The 18,196-nt window shown below is 56.9% G+C and overlaps 1 protein-coding gene across 15 annotated transcripts in view; it reads left to right on the forward strand.

Moving 5' to 3' along the window:
- Positions 1 to 18,196, forward strand: part of LRPAP1 (LDL receptor related protein associated protein 1) — a 768,843-nt gene that overhangs the window by 665,329 nt on the left and 85,318 nt on the right. The window contains exon 1 of one of the 15 annotated variants that reach the window (XM_050792186.1): positions 1,778 to 1,781. The exons of the other annotated variants lie outside the window; for them this stretch is intronic. The gene's annotated coding sequence lies outside the window, so the exon portion shown is untranslated. Of the gene's footprint in view, positions 1 to 1,777; positions 1,782 to 18,196 lie in introns of those variants that run through there. 15 annotated transcript variants of the gene reach the window in all.

The following is an 18,196-nucleotide window of genomic DNA, read 5'->3' on the forward strand; positions in this document are numbered from 1 at the left end:
GTACGGCCCTCAGGCCCTACCCAGGCAGGAAGAGCTAAGCCAGTGCAACTCCCACTCTCAGCCCCAGCTGTCGCCACCCCTGAGCAGAGTCGCTCCAGCCAGCCCCACTGCAGACCAGGCAATGAATGAGGAACTGAGGGGAGCGTGCCTGCGTGGCTCCCATGGCTGGGACGGACGCCGCAGGCCGCCACAGCGGGAATCACAGCTCACAGTGCTGCGGACTGGGAGGGGCAAGATCACAGCCTCTTCGGAGGGCTGCTCTCTGCTCCCAAGATGGCACCGGAGAGCCCCTCCCCACATGGCGGAAGGGCTGAAAGGGGAGCTTGCGCCCTCAAGCCCTTTCATAAAGGCACGGATGCCATCCGTGAGGGCACCACCTCCAAGCCCTATGCCCATGGGGGCCGAGCTGCAGCCGTGACGTTTGGGGGCCGCGTACGTCGGAACCACAGCACGCTGGAGCGCAGCACAGCACAGCACGGCAGCGTTGCAAAGAAACTGATTCTAGGAGACGATCTGCCCATGTCCTCTGCAATCCCATTTTCCAGCCTGGATGCTCTGTGTGTACAGCTGTCCATGCCCAGCCTCTCCCAGAGCCTTCCTGGCCCCACTCTACCATCCTCAGCACCTCCGTGGCACTCAGCGCTCATTCAGCCATTAGGCATCTCCTGTTTACGGGAATTCCCTGGTCCATCTCAGCTGGAGCCTCAGGTGTGACCCAGAGGAGGTCATGTATGGAAGGCAGAAGGCAGGAAATGGCTTCACACACCTGCTGACCCACCAGACACGTACTGCACACCAGCTCTGGGTGGTCCTCAGAAGTCAGAATCAACCAACAGACAGTAACCCCCCACCTTCATGGAATGGCACTCCCCTGGAGACGTAGAAACAACACGTGTAATACATCTATCTGATGAGACGTAGAAACAACACGTGTAATACATCTATCTGATGAGACGTAGAAACAACACGTGTAATACATCTATCTGATTGTTAGCAGAGCCAAGTACCGTGGAAGACCCAGGGCCCATGCCACATCCCAGCGAAGCGCCAGGGCTGCAGGAGGTCAGAGGGCACCCGGGAGGCTTCCTGGAGGACGAGACGCTTGAGCTGAGTCTTGAAGGCCAAGTAGGAAGGGCCAGGAATGAGGCCTGTGTGACTGTGCCTTGGTGGGCAGCGTGGGGCTCCTGGAGAGGGTGAGATGAGAGTGAGGACTGGAAGCAGATGGGGGCGTGGGCCGTGCGTCTGTCTCAGGAACCCTCATTCCAGGCAGAAGGAAAAGCGAGTGCCAGTCACATGAGGCAACAGGAAAACCGGGGGGAGCACAGTTCCAGGAGAGCAGCCGACACCCCAATTCCTCCACCCTCAGGCTGTGGCTGTGAAAGGGGGAGGCCACCCCAGCACCCCAATTCCTTCACCGTGCCCCACCTGCCACCTCTGCAGGTCTCCAGGCTGTGGCTGTAAAAGGGGGTGGCCACCCCAGCACCCCAGCTCCTTCACTGTGCCCCACCTGCCACCTCTGCAGGCCTCCAGGCTGTGGCTGTGAAAGGGGGAGGCCGCCCCAGCACCTCAGCTCCTTCACCTTGCCCCACCTGCCACCTCTTCAGGCCTCTAGGCTGTGACTGTGAAAGGGGGAGGCCGCCCCAGCACCCCCATTCCTTCACCGTGCCCCACCTGCCACCTCTGCAGGCCTCCAGGCTGTGGCTATGAAAGGGGGTGGCCACCCCAGGGCCACAGATCTGCACCCCGTGATATCTCTGCACCCCGTGCTGCTGATGGGGGGGTGCCAGCCACCCAGGTGCTGACTTGCTCCTCGTCTTGGTTTCCAGTGTCTCACTGTGGTGCTCCCCTGGGGATCCTTAGATTTAGATTGTTGTGTGGATGTCACGGTGCCTCCCGACTCTGCAGGTGATGTGCGTCCTTGGTTCCACCACACCCTCAGCCAGCGCCACCTCGGCGGCCGCTGCTCCATTCTCTCTCTCCTTTTCCTCTTTTTTTTTTTTTTTTTTTTTTTTTCTGGCGGAGTCTTGCTCTTGTCACCCAGGCTGGAGCGCAGTAGTGCAATCTTGGCTCACTGCAACCTCCACCTCCTCGGCTCAAGTGATTCTCCTGCCTCAGCCTCCCTGGTAGCTGGAACTACAGGCGCCCACCACCACACCCGGCTAATTTTTGTATTTTTAGTAGAGACGGGGTTTCACCATGTTGGCCAGGCTGGTCTCCAACTCCTGACCTCAAGTTATCTACCTGCCTCAGCCTCCCAAAGTGCTGGGATTACAGGCGTGAGCCACCGCGCCCGGCCCTCCCTCTCCTTTTCTTTAGAGTCCAACTACGTGCAGATGAGGCCATTTCACCGCCCCCACCATTTCTCCTGTCTGCTTCCCGTCTTTTGGCCGCCTGCATTTTGAGGCCTGGCTGTCTAGCCGCCGCCCCAGCCCCCACCTGGCAGTGCCCACTGTGCTGCCATCCTCACCTGGCTCTGCTCGTTGTTGCCAAGAGGCAGAGATCCAGTCTCATTTCACACCAAGGCCCCGACCCAGAGACCAGACAGAATTAAAACAAAGCACAAAGCTGCAGAGACAATGGGCCAGGCAATGGGCCAGGCAATAGGGTCGCAGTTAGCCGAGTCCCCAGAGGTACCCGGCCCACGTTGCCTGTGAGACCCTTCTCACAGAAGCCTGAAACTGGACTGGGCCCTGTTTACAGAGACACAGACCCACACCTGCCCGGCCCTAGAGGCCCCTGTCCCTCCAAGCAGGCAGCTTCCAGGATGATGAAGAGTCAGAGGCCGGCGGGTGCCAGAGCTGTCTGCAGGGGACAGGAGACACTCTAGGGTCTCGAGGTGACGGGGGTAAGGTGGGTGGGATGAGGAACGTCCAAGGCACAGACCCTGCCATGGAGGGCCCTGGTGTGGGTGTGTAAACCATCTTATGTAAGATGTGCATGTAAGCTATCGTATGTAAGGTGCACATGTAAGCTATCACATGTAAGGTGCATGTGTAAGCTATATGTAAGGTGTGCACATAAGCTATCATATGTAGGGTGTGTGGATAAGCTATAGTATGTGAGGTGCGTATATAAGCTATATGTGAGATGTGTGTTACAGTGCCAGGGAGCGATGCAGTCACTCGAGGTGGCCGTTTGCGGGGATGTTTCCAGCAGGAAGAGGAGCAGCAAGGAGGCTGGGACAGCAGAGGAGAGCAATGGGGAGAGGGACCAGGATGGGCAGGGTGGCCAGGAGCTGTGTGTGCCACCACAACTGACGGATGGGAGGATGGACCAATGAAGAGACCCAGAGAAACAGGGCCCAGCCCCTGCCCCCAGGAGGGCCCAGCCTAATAAGAAGGCAACTGAGCACAAGTCCCGGGACAAGGATGGTCCAGAAATGTGCTGGTCCCCACAAGGACCAGACTCACGGCCTCCCCAGCCAGGAGCTCCATCCCAACCCCAGCCTCTCTGTCCGGCTGTGAGCTTGTTGCTGTCCCCCTCTGCCCTTCAGTCTCTCCACCTGGAAATTGGGAGGTTGGAGTGTGTCTTGTCTAAGTCCACTCTGGACACTGATGTTCTGCCTGGGGACGGCCAGCTATAAGCCACTCTAGTCTGCATAAAGGACAGAGGGCAAGGGCACGCACATGCCCAGGGCCACACAAACACCCCAACCCATCCCCTGATGTGGCCCTGAGCGTCCTTCTGTGAGAGGCTTTGATTACCACGATGAGCTCATGCTTGCAGACCGAGGTGAGAAAATCTACAGCCCGGTCCCCATCCTCATGATCCAGGGCTCCCAGGGACCACAGAGATAAAGGGCATCTTCCCTGTGGACTCGCAGCTGGGGACCCAGGCTGGATCCAGCATGTCCCAGGCCTTCAGGTGAGGGCACCACCCCTACATCTGGCCAGCAATGACTCTGCCCTTGGCAATGACTCCAAAGCAGCGGTCATTCACAGGTCAGTACAGAAAACCTGTGTCAGAGGAAACTCCTGAGCACCATGGCATGAAGAGAAAAGCACCAGCATTGCCGCAGGAGCTCCTAGGTGCCCAGGACTGTGCAACATTGGGACCTTTCTTCTCTGATTGACGCAGGCATCCCCACTGCCAGGTGAGAAACTCGGGAGCAGGTGTGACGCCAGCCCTTTGGGCCCTGGGAGTTCTGCTCAGAGCCGCGGCTGCAGCCACCAAAGCCCTCCCATTTGGGGATTGTTCTTGATAGAGGAAGAAGGCGGCCCCAGAGCCCACCAACCCAGGCTGGGATGCAGCCTGTGAACTCCTCATTGACTCTTACAGCCCGCCCTGGAAATGCTCTGCCTTCTGGAGAGCAATTCTCCCGTTCTCCTCTTGACTTATTGCATTAAATTCCTAAGACCAAGTCAGGCGAGGGGAGAATGAGACTGTAAATGGTTTGTCTGTGTCCCCACACAAATCTCATCTTTAACTGCAGCTCCCATAATTCCCACGTGTTGTGGGAGGGACCCGGTGGGAGATAATTGAATCATGGGGTGGCCGTTTTGCCCATACTGTTCTCATGGTAGTGAATGAGTCTCCTGAGATCTGATGGTTTTAAAAGGGGAAACCCCTCTCACTTGACCCTCATTCTCTCCTGTCTGCCGCCATGTAAGACGTGCCTTTCACCTTTCACCATGATTGTGAGGCCTCCCCAGCCACGTGGAACTGTGAGTCCGTTAAACCTCTTTTTCTTCATAAATGTCTTTACCCGCAGCGTGAAAACAGAATAATACAAAGCTCTTCAGAGGACACTGAGCCCAGCACCTCCCCAAAGCCTGAGGAACTGGAGCAACGTGAGGGCTTGGTTCAATCTTCCTGACAGTTGAGTTCTGACCCCACCTCCCCAGGGGACTGGGAGATGTGGAGTGAGGGGGTATTCACTAAACGTTTCTGGACAAGTGGAGGCCACAGTGGGGCACTTGGGCAGACAAGAGTCTGTGACATACAGGCCGCCCAGGAGGCTGAAGCTGGGTGCAGAGCCCCGTAGCAGTCAGCCCCTGCAGCTAGCAAGCACCTGTGAAATCTCGACGGCACGCAATGCTATAATTTATCTGGGCTCCGCCAGGAGGCTGGCTGGCTGGAGTCATTGGGTCTGGGTTATCCCCATGTTGCTTGTCCTTCGTGGACTGGAGGCTGGTAGGAACGAACTGCTTCCCTCGGCAATGGCAAAGGTGCTGGGGAGAGTAGAAAACCCTCCAGCTCTGGAGGCCCAGGCCCTGGGCCTGCACACTCTCTCCTCCGCCCACGTGCCCCAGGGTGAGTCCAGTTCAGGACCAGGACACGCATTCCTGCTTCTGCAGGAGGAACGGTCTCCTGGCAGAGGGCCTGGATGCAGGGCGGAGTGAAAAATTATAGCCAATTATGCCATCTGCCACAGCGGCCTAAGAAACTTGGATTGCATCCCAGGGCAGCAGGGGCCATCAGCAAGTGACAGGGAGCCAGGCTGCAGAGGAGGCAGGAGGCCAAGAGACCTGTCGGAGGCCACTGTAGTTCATCGTCCAGGAGAGAGATGGCAGAGGCCCCGATCCGGGGGTGGGAGAGAGGGCAAAAGGCCACAGAGAGAGGTGTTTAGGAGGCAGAACCTTGGGCCTGGACCTTGGCTGGCTGTCAGCTGGTGGTTTAGGATAAGTTCCAGGTGACTGGCTGGAGAAGCTTAGGATGGGAGGGGCAGAGCCCAGGGACAGAGTCGCTGGGTAGGGGAGCCCTCCTCCAACCCAGACTCTGGCCTGTGAGGCTGAGACTCCGTCTGTGTTGTGTAGTGTGTGTGTGTGTGTGTGTGTGTGTGTTTATAGCAGTATGCATGTGTGTGGTGTGTGGTGTGTGGTGTATGTCGTACGTTTGCATGTCTGATGCATGTGCCATGTGTGCTGTGTGTGGTGTGTTTGCATGTATGATGCATATGCTGTGTGGTGTGTGTGGTGTGTTGCTTGTATGCTGCATGTGCTGTGTGTGGTGTATGTGATGTGTGTGGTGTGTTGCTTGTATGGTGTGTGTGTTGTGTGTGTCATGTGATGTGTGTGGTGTGTTGCATGTCTGATGCATGTGCCGTGTGTGGTGTGCATGGTGTGTGGTGTGTTTGCATGTATGCTGCATGTGCTGTGTGTGGTGTATGTGATGTGTGTGGTGTGTTGCTTGTATGGTGTGTGTGTTGTGTGTGTCATGTGATGTGTGTGGTGTGTTACATGTCTGATGCATGTGCCATGTGTGGTGTGCATGGTGTGTGTGGTGTGTTTGCATGTATGCTGCATGTGCTGTGTGTGGTGTATGTGATGTGTGTGGTGTGTTGCATGTCTGATGCATGTGCCATGTGTGGTGTGCATGGTGTGTGTGGTGTGTTTGCATGTATGCTGCATGTGCTGTGTGTGTTGTGTGTATCATGTGATGTGTGTGGTGTGTTTCATGTCTGATGCATGTGCCATGTGTGGTGTGCATGGTGTGTGTGGTGTGTTTGCATGTATGCTGCATGTGCTGTATGTGGTGTGCATGGTGTGTGTGTGTGTTTGCATGTATGATGCATGTGCTGTGTGTGAGGTGTGTGGTGTGTTGCTTGTATGATGCATGTGGTGTGTGTGGTGTGTTGCATGTATGCTGCATGTGCTGTGTGTGGTGTGCATGGTGTGTGTGGTGTGTTTGCATGTATGCTGCATGTGCTGTGTGTGGTGTGCATGGTGTGTGTGGTGTGTTTGCATGTATGCTGCATATGCTGTGTGTGGTGTATGTGCTGTGTGTGGTGTATGTGATGTGTGTGGTGTGTTGCATGTCTGATGCATGTGCCATGTGTGGTGTGCATGGTGTGTGTGGTGTGTTTGCATGTCTGATGCATGTGCCATGTGTGGTGTGCATCGTGTGTGTGGTGTGTTTGCATGTCTGCTGCATGTGCTGTATGATGTCTGCATGGTTGTGTGGCATGTGTGTTGTTCTCCATCAGAGCATCCCCTTCCTCAGGGACTGGGGCATTTGCACCCCTAGAATAGACCCCCCCATCCCACCCTTCTCCCCCAGATCTCTGAGACCCCTGGACTGAGCTACGGGGAGCCTTCTTGCAGCTCCCTCCCGACCCTCCACTGGACCAGCCCCTCTCTAGAACCTAGAACCTGTTCCCCTGCCTGGGATCAGGTCTTAGGGCCTGGAGGGTCAACACAGAGGCCCTCTGCTGTCTCCCAGCTTGGAGTCTTATGGGAAAGAAGCAGCTGGTTGCTGTGGCAACCTGCAGATGGGCCAGCCCTTCCTCCCCACTAGCTAAGCCTCCGGGGTCTGCCCGCACCTCTCCCAGGTGGACAGGGAGAGGAGCCTGAAATCTCTGAGGCACTGAGACCTGCAGCTTCACTGCCAGGAGGCCAGGGTCTCTGAAATGAACAATCCCAGAGGGCAGGCAGAGTCCTCCTGCCCCAGTGGCCTGGGACAGTGGTACGGCACTCCCTGCCCTCGGTCCATCACACGCACAGGGATGCCTGCCCTGAACCCCTCAGGGACCCCCACCCCTAGACCTGTCCTCCAAAATCCTCTCAAACCCCAACAGTCACTGCCTCCTCCTGCCCCACACCCTTTAAGTAAACTCAAACAGCACCAAGAGCTATTTAAGGCAAAGTGACTCCCTGACTCCAGAGCTCCGTGGGACCCAGGAACACCCCACACACAGAATGGGCTTGGGGAGCAGGGTCTGCTCTCAAGCCGAGAGACAGTCTGGGAGGCCGTCTCCCACATGTGGGCCCGAGTCCCTGAGCAGAACCCACAGGCATCCTCAGCTCTGTCTCCACACCCCAGGTGGTCAGAAAGACACAGTCCACGCCCCCGGCCTTCCCAGACCACACAGCCCTCGACTCCGTGAGGAATGATGAGGGCCTTTCCCTCCTGTAACCTGCCGCTGGGCCCCAGGGCGAGGCGCCCTGCGAGGGTGTCTCTGCCCAGCCTCGCTTTCCGTGTTCCACACACCAGCCTGCCTCTCAGTCCCTCAGCCTGGTGCCCAAGGCCCCTCCCATGAGAAACCTCCCCCAAAAAATAAAGGAAGTCTCTGCCCTTCTTCTCTCCTTGGTCTTCACAACCTGGGAAACTTGCAGCCTGGGTGCTGCTGGACGCGAGGACGCCAACCACCCTGCCCCACCAACCCGGTACACAGCAGAGCCCGCGTGCAGCTCCAGGCTGCGCTCCGAGCTAACAGCCAGGCCAGAAAGTGTGAAGGGCCTCTCTCAGCTCCCGCTCAGCTGAGAGCTTCCCCAGGCAGCAGGGTCAGGAAACGGGGCACCCTGCTGACCCCCCACTCTCGCTCAGGGGCCCTCACTGTGTGGGGGCTCCAGGACAAGGCCCTGCCCCTGTGCAGAGATAGTGAGGGCAGGAGGCCAGGGCAAGGTGTCAGAAACCATTCCCACCTGTACAGAGGAGAAATCCGCCTCCTACAGAGAGCAGGGGCTGAGTAAGAGAGGGGAGTGGCAAGACAGTGTGAAGGGAGGGCAAACATCCCTGCCCGGGTGTGGGTGCTCCTGGGAGCCTCTGCCCAGGAACACGCACACACAACACACCACACACACACAACACAGAAACCATTCGCACAAACCACATAACACAAAGTCTGAGGTGAGCACAGTCTTCCTGAGACCCCCAGCATGGCCCCAGGAAAGGGAGTTCCTGCAATGAAAGATTGATGGTTTGACAAGGGCAAGAGAGGGGGGAGGAAATACCTGTTTAGACAGATGAATGGATGGGTGACAGATGATGGGTGGATGATGGATGGATGAATGGATGATGGATGGGTGAATGGATGATGGATGGGTGAATGAGTGATGGATGGGTAGGTGGATGGGTGGATGGGTGGGTGGATGGGTAGATGGATGGATGCACGGGTTGATGGATGTTCAAGTGGGTGGATGGATGGGTGGATGATAGGTGGTAGCATGGGTGTATCATGGATAATGGATGGACGGATGGATGGATGGATGGATGGATGGATGAGTGGATGGATGGATGGATGGATGGATGGATGGATGGATGGATGAGTGGATGATGGATAGATGGATGGATGGGTAGATGGGCAGATGGATGATGGATGGATGAATGGATGATGGATGGGTGGTGGGTGGATGGGTAGATAGATGGATTCATGGGTGGATGTTAAGGTGGGTGGATGGATGGGTGGATGATGGATGGATGGGTGATTGAATGGGTGGATGGATAATGGATGGATGGATGATAGATGGGTGGAGGATAGATCGATGGATGGATGTTTGGATGGATGGATGGATGGATGGATGGATTGGTAGATGGATGAATGGATGGATGGGTGGATGGATGTTCAGGTGAGTGGATGGATGGGTGGATGGTGGATATATCACGGAAGATGGATAATGGATGAGTGGAGGGGTGGATGGATGGGTGTATAATGGATGAGTGGATGGGTAGATGGGTGGGTGGATGATGGATGAGTGGATGGAGGATGGATGGATGCATGTATGAGTAGATGGATGATGGATGATGGATGGATGGATGGATGGATGGATGGATGGATGGTTATATCATGAATGATGCATGGATGAATGGTACATAGGTGGTTGGATAGATGGATGGATGTTCAGGTGGGTGGATGAATGAGTGAGCAAATATTTGGGTTATAAATGAAAAGTGTGTGATAAGTGAAGGAACAATGAGTCAAAGGTCCAAAGTGGTGCCATATCCTAGCAGAGTGTGGCCAATGAACAGAGGCCAGATCAAGCAGTCCCCAGGGTAGGGCTGGGCAGCTGTCAGAAACACACCCTGTACAAGCCCAAGGCAGGGGACAGGTGGCAGCAAGACAAGGTGGCGCACCCTTCCTGGCTGAGCCTCACCTGCCTGTGCGTGTGCATCTGTGTGTGTGGCTGTGTGTACACATGGAGTTGTGTGTCTGAGAGTTCAAGTGTGAGTTTCTAACTGTATGCAAACCTGTTTGTGCTCTCATGTGTGAATATATGTGTGCATGTGTCTGTGTGTTGGGGCATAGCCTGTGGTGTGTGGGTGTGTGCATGTGTCTGCCTGCCTGTCTGAAGTCTCTGTGTTTTTGGGTGTTGGATGTATCTGCATGTAAGCGTATCTGTATGTACGTGGTGTGCTGGGCATCCTCTCCATACCTTCTGCCTGGGACCCCTCTCTGTTTTGAGCTCTCCCCGGTCCATGTCAGTGCCGTGCTGGTAAAGATGTAACAACTGGCTCTGCTTCAGGACTTGGGAGAGCCCTGACATTAGCATTTGCTGATATCCGTGATGTAAACCCAACCATGGCTGACTTCGAGCCCCCAAGGCACTGAAAGCAGTGTTGGGAGGAGACACAGGAGCACATTCAGCTCTCCGGAGCCTGTGTCACTGGCTCCAGATGCTTCGACCTGGCTCTGACTCCTCATGCATCAAAGCCCTCATCACGTGGTTCTACCTTGGACCATGGGCTCAAGCACCTCCACGGTGGCCTGGGGCCTCTGCTCTCTCTGCGCAGTCAGGGGCCAGCCTGAATTGTCCAGGTGTGCTGGGTCCCAGAACTCTACCCAGGGGTTCCAGGGGCAGGAGAGGTCAGGGCTCTGCAGAGGAGGGGACCAGCAGCTCCCCAGGGTCAGCACCTGCACGCCACAGCCCTGGAGCTAACCCTGCCCTGAGAGAGTGGCCACCCCATGGTCCCTCCCTGCCCCACCACCTCCAGGAAGCCCTCCCTGCCCCACCACCTCCAGGAAGCCCTCCCTGCCCCACCAGCCACCTGTCATCTTATAGACAGCAGTGCATTCACCGTGGAACCCTCGAGTCTCTCCTTGAATGCGTGCCACGCTGACTCGAACCCAGGGTGGGGCTGTGGGACACCGCTGCTGATCCATTCTACAGAAAGCCTACTCCCCCCCACTCTGTTCCAAGCATCGTGCTAGATGCTGAGAGTACAGAGACAAATAAGTCCTATCCTCACTCTCATGGAGCCCCCCACAATGAGCCCCACCACCAGTAACCTGCACTCCTTCAAGCTCAGCCTGGCCCCTGGCCAAGCTAGATCGGGACCTGACAGGTGCATGTTAATAAGCCCCGCCCCTGTAATGGCCACAGAGCACACTGAGCAGCCCCACCTGGCCGGTGGGCGCACCACCCTGCAGGCTGCCTAGACAAGGGACAGCCCTGCTCACCCCGCAGGCCCCCATCTCTCACACACACGGTCATGGGGGCAGCACAGAGTTCAGCTCCCTCTGCCCAGGGCTGCCTGCCAGGTCAGAAAGCAGTGTCCCCACCTCAGTGGAGAGGGAGGAAGGGTGTGTGCCCTCGACAGACGGTGCCCAGGGCGGGGGCGGGCCCTGGAGTCTGCACAGATGGAGGAGGCCTCTTTACGCTTCTGCGTCCAGCGAGGTCAGATGGCCTCTGGTGCAATCTCCCTGCCTGTGAGTATCTCACCATCTGTGCATGCCCTTGGCCGCCATGTCTGCCCTGGGCCCCTGCCCTCCGCCCAGGCTCTGGACACACCCTTCCTCTCCCCTGGACACTCGATGTGCGTCCTCAGCCCTGCCCTGGGTTCACAACTCCACTTGCCTCTGCATAGCGCATTTTGAACTTCTTGTAAACATTCCTTCTTTCCACATGCACTCCGAGTGCCCAGTCCATGCCAGGAAAACCACAGGGAGCAGGAGCAAGGGTGCACGAGAGACAAAACCCACAAAACAGGGGGGTCACCTGCAGGGGAGACCTCGCTGGGGGGGCCAGGGAGAGACACGGGGGCCTGGGAGGGAGCCACGTGGACACAGGGAATGATGCCCCAGGCAGCAAGTGCAAAGCTCTGAGGCATCCGCTTCCGGCAGGCTGAGGAAGAGCCTGAGGGCAGGGCAGCCGCGTGGGGTGAGGGCCGCGGAAGATGTGCTTGGGACAGGACAGGACCGCCGGACTGCGGGGTGGGCAAGCCAGGTGCGTGAATTCCATAGGATGGGCTTCTGGGAGCAGCCCAGAGTGCCTGGCCCAGTGATGCTGATACCTAATCGCGCTTCCCATGTGCAGGCCTCGCCCTACACACACGTTCATGCACCACAGTTATGCGATCCTCACAGCTCCCCAACTAGGCCCATTTTGCAGATAAATAAGCAGAAGCAGAGAGGTGAAGTCGCTGGCCCAGGGCCAAGCAGCAGGCAAGGGCAGAGATGGAAAGCAAACACAGGCACGCGACTCTGCATTCACCCACATGCCCTACCCCACTGTGGCTTGGTCTCCAGGAACAGGGATGCGTCCTCCTCCTCCCTGAGCCTGGCACCGGACCGGTGAGGCCCCATCTGGGTGGGTCATGAGGTGACAGCTTAGCACCCCACAGCATCCAGAGACCTCCCAGGAACTCGCTGAACTGGAGGGGCCTAATGCACCTTGGTCCTCCAGGGTCTATGGGCTCTGAACTCACTAATTCATTTCTTCATTCCCTCACTCATTCACTCACCTACTAACTCATTCACTAACTCACTCATTCACTCACTCATTCACTCACTCATTCATTCATTCACTCACTCATCACTCATTCCTCACCTCCTAACTCATTCACTCACCTACTAACTCATTCACTCACTCATTCATTTGCTCACTCACTCATTCATTCACTCACTCATTCGCTCACTCAGTCAGTCACTCAGTCACTCCTTCACTCACTCATTCACTCACTCACTCATTCACTCACTCATTCATTCGCTAACTCACTCATTCACTCACTCACTCACTCATTCACTCACTCATTCATTTGCTAACTCACTCATTCACTCACTCACTTATTCACTCATTCATTTGCTCACTCATTCACTCATTCATTCACTCACTCACTCATTCACTCACTCATTCACTCACTCATTCATCCACTCACTCATTCATCATTCACTCATTCACCACTCACTCATTCACTCATTCATTCACTCGCTCACTCATTCACTTGTTCACTTATTTACTCACTCACCTGCTCATGTGTTCATTCACCCATTCACTCACTCACTCATTCAGTTGTTCACTCACTCACTCATTCACTCTTTCACTCACTCATTCACTCACTCATCTATTTGACAAATCTGGCCTAGCCCTACCTATTCCCTGGGCCAAGCTAAAAGTACTGAAATGCATCATTGCTGTCCCACCATGGGGACATCTCAGACTGGTGCTCATGGACACAGACAGAGACAATGAGGGAAGCCCAGGGGTGTCTGAGCTCTAAGGAGACCTCTCTGCTGGGCAGAGTCAAAGGGCACTCCCCTGCTACGTGGGATAGTGACCCTCTCCACCCTGTAGGGCCACAGTGTCCATTCCTGTCCCAGGTGTCTCAGGGACGCAGAGACCCTGTGGTTTCCGACCTGGCCCCACATCCTGCTCTATGTCCCTGCCTGAGAAAAGAGGAGTCGCCTGACAGTGGCTACAGTGACGGCACGCAGCGTGCCTGCCATTCCAGCCAGCATCAGAGACGGCTGAGCTCAAGGGGCCGGCAGACGGACTACGGCAGGGGCCGGCTGTGCCTGGCAGACCCTCGGGCAGACGGAGGTGGGCAGGGGCTGGTCAGGCCAGACCTCAGTCAGGGACCTGGAGCCAGGGTCTCTGGAGCCAAGATGGACTGGGAAAGAGAGAGGGTTACCTGTCCTTGCCTCAGCCCACGGGGGAGAAGGGGGGTTGAGAGGGGCTGGAGATGTGGTCAGCAAGGGGTCCCAGACACCAGAGAAGACAGAAGCCTAAAGCAGAGGGAGCCCCACCCCACAGAGGACAGCCCAGGGAGGCTGCAGACATCAGGGCTGGGGTCCTGCCTGGCTCATTGCTCCTGCCTGCAGAGGCCTGGGGTAATGGTGGCAGCCAGTCCATCTGGAGCAGTCACTGAGCGCCAAGTCCACACCTGGCTTCACCATCATTGACTCATTCAAGCCTCGTAACAACCGATGAGGTCTCCATGGCTCCCACACAGTTAACTAAAGCTCAGAGAGGCCAACGGTCTCCTACAAAGGGGGCTATGAGCCCACCACAGGTGGGGAGCTAAGAGCCCCTGCTCCCTGCCCCTCCAATCCCTTACCAAGGAAAGGGGACACGTAAACAGTCCCTACGGACATTCCCTAAGGAGGCCCAGAACCTGCCGCTTCACCAGTGGGATCCTGGGCCCCAGGCCCTGCGGGACGGCCAGGCCAGCCCCAGGAGTGCTCCCTGCAAAGCTTGAAGTGCCCTGACCCACGTGCCCAAGGAGGCCAGCCTAGGGAGTGACAAGGGCTCCAGGCATGCCCTGCCTGCCTTTCCCTGGCCCATGGCCTCAGGCAGCTTAGCTTACCCTCAACCCACTGGCTGCCTGACCACCATAGGTCCCGGTCCTCATCCCCACACAGCTCTCACAGCCCTGCTGGAGGCCCCCGGCTGCCCCGCCTCCAGCCCTCAGACATCCTGGCAAGCTCCTCCTGAGCCCCTCCCTCTGCAGGAGTCCTAGGGACCTGGAAGGCAGGTGGGGCAGTGGGACGTCCCACGAGAGGCTTCTAACACGAATAGCCTGGTCCTGGGTTCAGATCTGCCCACATCCCACGAAGGCCAGCCTGGTGCGGCCAATGGGCTCTGCCTCAGAACCAGCAGGGAGGTGATAAATGCAAGTCCCTCGCCTCATTCTGACTTTCTGAGTCCAAATCTCCAAGTGGAGCCTGGAAACTGGATTTTACAGGTGCCAGGGCCTTCTAAGTGGGAGCCTGGTGAGCTGAGAATGCTGGTCCCGGAGGCCTGGCAAGCCCCAGCTCGTGAGCCCCCGCCCGCAGAGCAGCAGCTCCCGAAGCAGAGCCCGAGGCCACTGCGCCCTGTGCCCTTGGTGCCCAGCACAGTGTGGGCGGAGTAAGGAGCCAGGAGGATGGGTGAATTAGTGAATGAATGGGTGAATGAATGAATGTGTGAATGAATTCAAACACCCTTCCAGTTCTGCCAATGCCACTGCCCCCAAGAGGCCTGGTGCTAATCCACAATAACTTGGAAGAATGTTGACCCCTGGCCCAAGACCCTAGACCCCTCAATGCACAGGGCTTCCTCATGCCCCCTCCCACCCTAGGGTCCCACTCCCCTGACCAGAGACATCAGAGACCAAAGTAGCCAAGACGGAACAACTCAAGGTTAATTTCCTTGTTCTTTGTGCTGTGTGCCCCTGGGCCAGTAACTCAACCTCTCTGAGCAGCCGTTTCCCACTTCTGAAAGTCCCGTTTACTTCCCAGGGGTGTTTGGGGCCCAGTGAAATAACAGATAGTCTGGCCAAATGGGGAAGCACATCCCACTGGAAGGCGCTGACCAGACAGGGCTGGTATGGCAGAAATACCCTCACTCCATGCTCCACACACACAGCCTTGAAGCTGCTGGGTCTCCCCTGCCTAGAGTTAGCACACATACACATAGACCCAGACAGGTGAGCAGGTTGCCTGAGGTCCCAGCTCCTCCAGGTGTGGGGCAGGATTTGAACTCGGGGCTCCCTGGCCTATGAGCACTGCTCTGAACCCTTCTGCCAGCACGGGTACCCCATACACACCACACTGGCTACTCCACAGCATTCCCTCTGCTTGGAATGCCTTTCAAAGTTCAGCACAGACCAGCCACCTCCTCCAGGAAGCCTTCCCTGATGTCCCAGCCCCACAAGCTACTGGTGTACATGCCCCCTCTCTGGCAGAAGCTATTCTAAAGACACACGCCCTGTTGTTGGTTCATTCAGCATACTCTGTGCAGACACCATGTGCCTCTCGGAGGTCTTCTCTCCGTTCCCTGGCATGCAGTAGGTCTGGTACTTTGCTGGCGCCCTGCTCCACGGGTCCCCCTCTGAATCATTTCCACCCTTGGGCAGCTATGAGTAAACGCCAGGACCTCCAGCCAAGATCTTTTCATTGGCTCTTTGTTTGGGCTGTTTTTGCCCTTTTAAAGTAAAAATAGTTTATTTTTAACATATTGTTGCTGTTGTTTTCTTTTTAAGAAGATGCAAAAAAAAAAAAAAAAAAAAAAAGCCAGGCTGCTTTCTCCTCTTGGCCAGTATGTCTGTGGCAGCCGTTATCAGACATCCGGAAGCTCTGTCAAGGACCCCCAGGCACCCAGGGTTCCCAGAGAGAGAGTGCAGGGCCTCGGGATTGGGGGCGCTGCCACCAGAGGTAAAGGAGGCATGGCCTGTTCTCTTGTGGACAAACCAAAGATGCAGGGGAGGGCCCAGGAGGACCCCCTCCCCCTGGAACAAGGGCCTCTGTGGGTGGAACCAAGAGCGTGAGAGCTGCCTGGGCCATCTGGAAGACGAACGGCAGTCCCCTCTGCAAATGCCTCTGGGCAGCGCCTCCCTAAACCAGCTCTGCCCTTGGGAAGCTCACAGGACAGAAGGGGAGGCAAGGGGAGTGGAGGGCTGAGGCCAAGTAAGGAAAGGGGAATAGGGACACAAAGAGGAGCCCAGGAAGGCCTCTTGGGAAAGGCGGCTCCTGAACTGAGCCCTGAAGGATGACAAGAGTTACGCAGACGAATGAGGACCAGAAAGGACACTGCAAGGAGCTGCCCCCCCCCGAGACGGGCACCGTATCCCCCACCTGGAGCCTCAGTCTCCTACGCTGTCAAATGGGACAGTCCTAGTGGGGCTGACCAGGTAGGGTTCTCACAAGGACCCAGCAGTCTCACTACCCATTTGTTCATTGCTTTCATGATCAATCGTCACCTGTCTTCCTTGACCCCATCCCGTGCCAGGGCCCGGAGAGGCCAAGAAGGACCAGATAAGGCCCTGGAAGGTTCTGGCTACTCCCAGGCCAGAAAGGAAGATGGATGAGAAGGGATGATGATCGTCTGCATTCCAGCGGGCTCTCCAGAAGGGGAGGGTCTGAGTCTTTCAGGGACATTCATGTCCGCGTTGCTACTTGACGAAGGATGAGGAGGTGGGTAGCTCTGGCAGGCCAACAGGGGGATGTACTGAACGAGGAAAAGTCCCCAGGCAGGGCCCCCAAAGCAGAAAGCCGAGCCAGGAGCTCAGAGTCCCACCCTGGCTCGAATGTGTCACAGAGACAGCAATGGCTCCACTGAAAAGGCAGTGGGACCAAGTGCAGCCACCCACAGTTCTGCCCACACTGCTGTGGCCCACAATTGCCCAGTGATCCCCGCAGGGACTTGCTGAGGCCTGGGGTGGGACCCACTCCCCAGGGCAACCAATCAGAGACAGCTGTGGCACATGGACATGAGGCCGAGGGCCAGAGCAGCTCCTGTCTGGGTTTCAGCTCCCTCCTCGTCTCCCCCGTGATAACATAAAGACAAAGTGAGGCTTCCAGGAACTCAGCGCTGCAGAGGTGGCTGTCGCAATGGCACTCTGCCCTGAGCCAGCAGGACCCAGTTCCTGATGGGGAGTTGGGAGGGGGAGAAAGAAGAGAGAAGCAGGTGCAGTCGGTCCCCTGCCAAGGTGGCTGGGCCCAGCGCTGGATGCAGGGGATCCCCGCAGCACACCGTTTGCCCTACACGTAAAGACTTTCTGACCACTGCCTCGATGTGGTTCTCCGGGCTGGGAGCGGCCTTCTTCCTGCCCTACAAACCATTCCCCAGCAGCAGCCAGAGGGGTCTTTCAAACCCCAGAGTCACCCCCAGGCTCAAAACTCTAGGAGCCTGTTATCTTCAGAACACGTTTCACAGTCCTTGGCCTGGGAGGCAGCCCGGCTGGGAGTTTCAGGCCTGGGCCTAAATCTGGCCTCTCAGAGCACCAGCCATGCAGGTGGTCAGCGCTCCTGCAGCCAGGCCCAGAGCCTCGCTCACACACAGAGGAGGGCCCATGGCGTCGGAAAAACAAAGAAAGAGTATATATGGGCCAAGCTTGCTCTCAGGCACACACAGCCCTCAAGGACAGAGTGGACGAAGGCACAAGCCTCAGCCCTGGACTCAGGCTTCCCCTGCACACGGAATCCCTCAGGCTTCCTGCCCTCAATGAGGTGAGTCTCGGCACACGAGGCCCCTGCTCCCTGTCCACCGTGCTGTGGGAGGGCTACCTGGGTCACCCCAGAGGTCCAGCAGCTCCTGGAAATCAGTGCCCACCAGATATGGGAAGCGCCTCTGCCCTTGCTCCTCCAGGCCCAAGACAGGGAAGGGTAATTGTCTAGAAAATGTCCAGGCAAGGCTGCTCCTCCGGGTGCTCCCAGGTAAACTCCAGGAGACGGGCTTTCCCAGCCCCTGCTGGCTTCCCTAACCACCCCCGTCACCCCAAACATCCTTTGTCAGCCCCACAATTGCCCACTGGAGATTCTGTGGCTCCTTCACGCCAGGCC

This window comes from Macaca thibetana, chromosome 5, assembly GCF_024542745.1.
Source record: "Macaca thibetana thibetana isolate TM-01 chromosome 5, ASM2454274v1, whole genome shotgun sequence".
Lineage (NCBI taxonomy): Eukaryota > Metazoa > Chordata > Mammalia > Primates > Cercopithecidae > Macaca > Macaca thibetana.